The sequence below is a fragment of the Oryzias melastigma genome, linkage group LG19, assembly GCF_002922805.2.
Source record: "Oryzias melastigma strain HK-1 linkage group LG19, ASM292280v2, whole genome shotgun sequence".
NCBI lineage: Eukaryota > Metazoa > Chordata > Actinopteri > Beloniformes > Adrianichthyidae > Oryzias > Oryzias melastigma.
Window position 1 is genome coordinate 389,815 of NC_050530.1, and position 6,109 is coordinate 395,923.

The window sequence follows — 6,109 nt, forward strand, 5'->3', positions numbered from 1 at the left end:
CCTCCCCCCCGCCACCTGTCTTCACACCTGCTTTGATATCCCCTCCCCCCAGGACTCTCGGAGGATGGGGTGACTCGTCGGGCGTTCCACCTCCTGTGTGGGACAGACTGTCAAGTAAAACTGCCAAACTTCCAGTCTTGGGGAGAACAAACATCCGGCGATGAGACGACCTGATGCAGTTTGACCTGACAGTGTCTCAGACAGACGTGTTGATGGGGGGTGGGGAGATGTTCGCTCAGTGTTTGTGAATTCAGAGAGGATTGTTGCTGGACAGCATGGGAATGTTAACTACTGAGTTAGGCCAATGTTAGCATCGAGAGCGACCCGGATCCAGCTTCAGGACGTCCAGCTCATTTCGATTTTCCATCGATTGAAAGTTGCTTGAACCAAATTTGAGAGAGATGGCTTTTGGTCCAGCATGAGTGTCTGGAAGATAAACGAAGGAGATGTTTTGTTTGAGGTCTGGTCCCAGAGATCTACCATCGTGTCTGCTCTCTAGCTCCCTACTTGAAGCTGAAATCATGGAAGATGAGCAGAGGGAACACATTCTCATCCCCAAGTCATCACATCTTGACGTTTGGCTAAGGGTATCTCCACGTCATTTTTTGACGTTTTGAGTGTCCCCAACTCGTCGTTTGTCGACGTGCTGGATGTTTGTAAGATCAGGAGACCACAACCCTCGGGACGTGGTACCAAATGCAGTATTGTCCTGGGGACCCATCCAGTACTGGTACCCTAACCCTCAGTTCAGGTCTAGTACCGTGTCTGGTACCGATACCCTAACCCAGTACTGGGACCCTAACCCAATAATGGTACCTTAACCCTTGGTTTGGGTCCAGTACCACGCCTGGTACTGGTATCCTAATCCAGTACTGATACCCTAAGCCTCGGTTCGGGTTTCGTAGCTTTTGTGGTACCGATACCCTAACCCAGTACTGGTACCCTATGCCAGTACTGGTATCCTAACCCTCGGTTGCGGTTCAGAAACGCATCTGGTACCACATCCATTGCCAGGTCAGAGTACTGGCACCGGTTTGGGTTTGGATTTAGTGTTAACAGCCAGCAAGACAAAATACGACAAGTTGGAGACGCACAGATCATCAGAAAAGAGGAGTCTGTAAGCAAACACCAAAATGTGACGAGTTATTAGAGAGAATGTGTTGGCAGAGCTGTAGATCTTTGGGACCACCAGATGTTGGATGTTAATTCATTTTTTATCATTTTCATTTTTCACACTGTTGAGTTTAAGCTTTTTTTTCATTTATTTTGTTTTGCTTTTTTAATACTTTTTTGCATTTGCGCCTCTGTCCTTTTTATCTGCCGTACTGTTGTACGTCACAACAAAGTTTTGTTTTTTTCATGGAAATTCAAAAATCAGGTTCAGGTATCTTCATTTTTTTACTCAGTCCTGATACTGTACTTTGGTAGCGTTGTGTGTATTTTATGTCTACAGTTCTTTCATCACCGGTCACAACTGCAGGGCAGTTCAGAGAGCATTTAATTTATTTTACTCCATGACAGAAGTACAGGAGAGTATTAGAGTATCGACAAGGCGTCCCAACATGAGGAGGGATGCTGTTCAGTATGTAGAAACAAAACAACGTAACACACCAGCATTTATCCAAACCTCAGCTCCACAAGTTTGACTGAATATTGATTAACCCCTGAAGAAAACGAGAAAATGACAATCTGGATCGAGGGAGGAGAGGTTTAAAACCTTGATTTGTTTCAGTTTTATTTATTTTTCATGTTTTAAAGCTCATGTCATCATAGCTGCCACATTTGTAATAACGTTCCATTGTTTTTCCATGTTCCTCATGGTTTTGTCTCCCTGACAATGTTAAAAATTGTTGCAGAATTGGTGATTATTTAAAGATTTAAGCTTTAAATAATTTCTGAAGTCATAAAAGTTCATTTTTAGGTGACTGAATGTGGATTCAGTTCATGCTGAGAGAACACAGGGAAATATTTGAGTTTAAGTTCATATTAAAATGGGTTTTGAACAGATTTTATGGCAGTACTAAAGCACATAACACCAATGTATTTTCTACTTTTGGAATTTTTTTACGTTATCAATAAAGTTGACTCCTCACATTCGACTGTAGAGCTTGTTTGTTATTTTCTGAAGAGCATAGAACTTTATTCATCATATTTGAGTGTCCTTTCTTTGGTTTTCCAGACTCACAGATTGAAGCTGGTTTTAAAACCAAAGTTACTGGAGCCAGGCGTAATTCAACAGGTACAACACTAGGGAGTTGGTTCCACAAGCTAGTCACCCCATGACAGAGAGTTATATAGGCTAGAGTTGCTACGCTAGCTTGCTGCATACGCAAAGTTGGACGCCATATTGGATCGGGCGAGATGTCTATATGCTGATCTGCTACCATCACACAAAGAGAGCTGTAAAAACAAAAATGTGACTTTAGGAAGATCTGAGTGATTTTACTCTCAGAAGTGAACGTTTACAGCTCTGGTGTGGACGCCGGCCCGCAGACTAGCTAAGGCAGATTATTTCCATTGGCTACAGGATGACTGCAGCCACTGGCTCTGCTATCGACCTCGCGAAACTCCAAACTCTCATAGGTTCACACGATGACCCACCATCTACATTGGAAGTACAGTAATCCCCCCCTTATTTGCCGCCCCACCCCCGCAGCCGAGTAATGTCCGTTACAGATCTGTACTCGTCAAAAACACTTCTGATCATGCCTTGCAAAGAAAAATAAAGAAAAAATTAAGACCTGCTCCGGATGATAATTATCCTCCGCCATTATTAAGATATTTTTGAGCTGCTTCTGAGTCAGCTGATGCCATTTCTCCATGCATGCGTACACTATTCAGTTGATAGTAATTCAATTTCTGAACTGCTATCACTAGAACACATCTATAACAAATCAACACACAGCGAGCCTGTCTTGTAGTCTATTCAAAGTTAATGGCAGCTATGGACTATTTCCATGTTTTCTGGAAGGACCACCAATCTTTTTTGTTTTATGGAGGATTTGTAAGTTTGTTCGACTTCAGTTCAAATTTAGTTCAGCATCTTTGTGAAAGAAAAAAAATATATATATATATATATATTTATAAAATCGTAGTTGAAAATAAATTCAGGCATCAAAGAGTAAAAAGTGTTTTTGTGGTATGAAAATATTCCAGCCAGAATAATCCGTTTAAGCTTCATGAGCGTCATAATTATGGTGAATTCCAGGCCTTTTCCACTCAGCATGCAAAGCAGATGTGTGGGATGTTGGAAAAAGGATGAAAAGGCGAGTTTCTGTACAAATCACTCTTACATTTTTATGCTTTTGTTAGAAACTTAAAACTCTCAATTCTCGACCTAAATTCCTCGAAAAACCCAAACATTTATAGTTTTGCCTCCATGGTAACCAATGCTCCACATGGAATGGATGTTATATTTATAAAACGTGTCTATAAAGCGTAAAAAACAGTTAAAAGTTTGTTTTGTTTGGCAAGTGTAATCTTACAAGTTCACAGCAGCACTCTCTAAACTCTGTGGCCTTAAAACACAAACATGAATTTTTCCCACAATGTTGTGAAACTGGCAGAAAACCTCAAGTTTGATCTTCTTGCATCCCAGAAACAAAAAGCCGAAGGGATAAAATAATGATTCTGCCGCTGCACCACAACAATCCTCTTGAAGCCGAAGAGCTCTGGCTCTGCTCTGGTTTGTAGATATTCAGACAATATTTGTGGCAAGCAAATTCCTAAAGTACCACCGCGGCGCAGACGAGGCTGAAGGCTGAAAAACCTCTGTGAACATGTCAGGAGACGGTTCTCATCACCACACAAAATATAGAGATCTAATAATGAGAGATGGAGGAGCTGCTGTGTCGTAAGTCTGGTGGGCTTTAATGATCAGGAGGTGACATGTTTACGGCTAATCGGTTGTAATCTTTCTGTTCTTTTCTACAACTGAGGGAAACCGAGGCCTGTAGGAATGTGCTGATGAGGCTGAATGTCTCGTCTTGGTCTCACATTACCGCCCAGACTGAACCTCACTGACCCAACACACACACACACTGATATTTTAACCCTGAAAAAAACAACATTCATGTCTTCAGAGTGTCAGTTTTCCATCAGAGGTTGATCCTCTAATGTAGATTTTGGAAGATTCAATGATTTTTTTTCCATTTTACAACCTAACCAACATATTAATCCTCACCAACGAACTGATGCTCGGCCTAAACCCCAAACTAACCTCTTCTGCCACATCTGCCCTACACTTAAGCAGATCCTGTAAGTTGTTTTTCTATGTGAGAAGCCAAATGTCCCCATTAGCCTCTGTGTCCCCGAGGATTGGTGAGTACATCAGGGCTGGTCCTGACAAATGACTAAAAATAAGTACACACACACTTTTTTATTTGTTATTGTGTGTGTCAATGCTAACAAGTTTTTGTGAAATCAAGTTGTTAGAATGTAAAGCTGTTTCGTAACCTATTCGACACAGTAGATTTATTTCACTGTAAACTATTCACAAAAGGGGGTATCTATTTTATAGAAGTTGGTAAACAAAACGAGGATATGTGGATGGATACGACTATCCCAGGGGTCTGCAACCTGTGGCTCCAGAGCCACATGTGGCTCTTTTATCCTCCTTGGTGGCTCTCTACTTTAAAGTGTAGCTTCTATTTTAGCAACAGACGAACATTTTTTTACTAATTTAGTTTACTGATAAATTTTGTGCTAATTTGGGTTTAGCTAAACATTTATCAACATGAACGCTGAACACGGCTCCTTAAAATAAAACTATCTATTTGATTACAGAATATTTGTTTTTATTGGTTCCTGGACAGACGGTCCTGTAAGAAAGACTGATCTCTGGATCCAAACATCTGCTGCCCTTCCATGTTTTTGCATGGCGGACGGCCTCTTTGGGGAGGCTGGAAACCCCCAGGTCTCCCCCTAAAGGCTGCTGCTGAATCATGGTTCTGTAAAACCCGTGTGCCCAAATGATTTATGACTTTTCGCTTCCCAGCAGAATCCTGTTTCACCTCCATTTCATTTGAAGGTTTTGACTAAATGAATTTCCTCTGATAAAGCAACAAATTTGATCCAAAGTTTATGATCACATGTGAGTTAAATTCAGGGAAATGTCAACAAACTCTGTTTGGACGAGACTCATTTTCTTCAAAGTAGTTTGTTCTTGCCAACATTCAGTGGAATCGCATCAGTATTTCTCCATAATTAACAGTCATGCAAAGGTGGGAACTGGTTTCTATGACTGAGAAACGGAGTTAGAAAATCGTTAATGTTCTGTGGTTATAAATGTGAACACATAATCTTAATTTGTCCAAAATGTAATCTGCATAGTGTGAGGACTTAAGACTATTAAATAGGAGGTAAGAGAAAAAGCTTTGCTTTTCTTAGTTTACACAAAGAACAAAAAATGAAAAGTGTGTTCCATAGAGTCCTTAAAAAAAGCCTTATTTTGCATTTCGTTTCATTTAGAACGCTCTAAAAGCAGAAATTGTCAATAAATATAAGCTTTAAATGAAGACTTGAAACAGCTAATTTTGAAAGACATGCAAGAAGGCCCCGGTTCGACTCCCGGCTGGGACCTTTCTGTGTGGAGTTTGCATGTTCTCCCCGTGCATGCGTGGGTTTTCACCGGGGACTCCGGCTTCCTCCCACCGTCCAAAAACATGCTTCATAGGTTCATTGGTGACTATGAATTGCCCCTAGGTGTGATTGTGTGAGTGGATGTGTGTGATTTGAGGCCCTGCGACAGACTGGCGACCTGTCCAGGGTGTACCCCGCCTTCGCCCGTCAGTAGCCGGGTTAGACTCCGGCGCCCCGCGACTCCGAAAGGGAAAAAGCGGATAAGAATATGAATGAATGAATGAAAAAATGTTTTGTTTTATTTTTTAAAAGAAAATCAAAGGTTTTATTTTTATTTTTTAACTTATTCTGTCCCAGCTGAGCAAACAGATCCGGGCTGAGAGCCTCTAGTGTTGGGGAGAATGTACTGCCACAACAGGAGTTTGAGTATAAACCCCTGTTGTAGTTCATGGTAAACTTTATTTATATTGATTATGTTTTGTTTTTGTTTTGTTGGACCTGACGGAAAAGAAGAAGTGGGGGGTAAAAA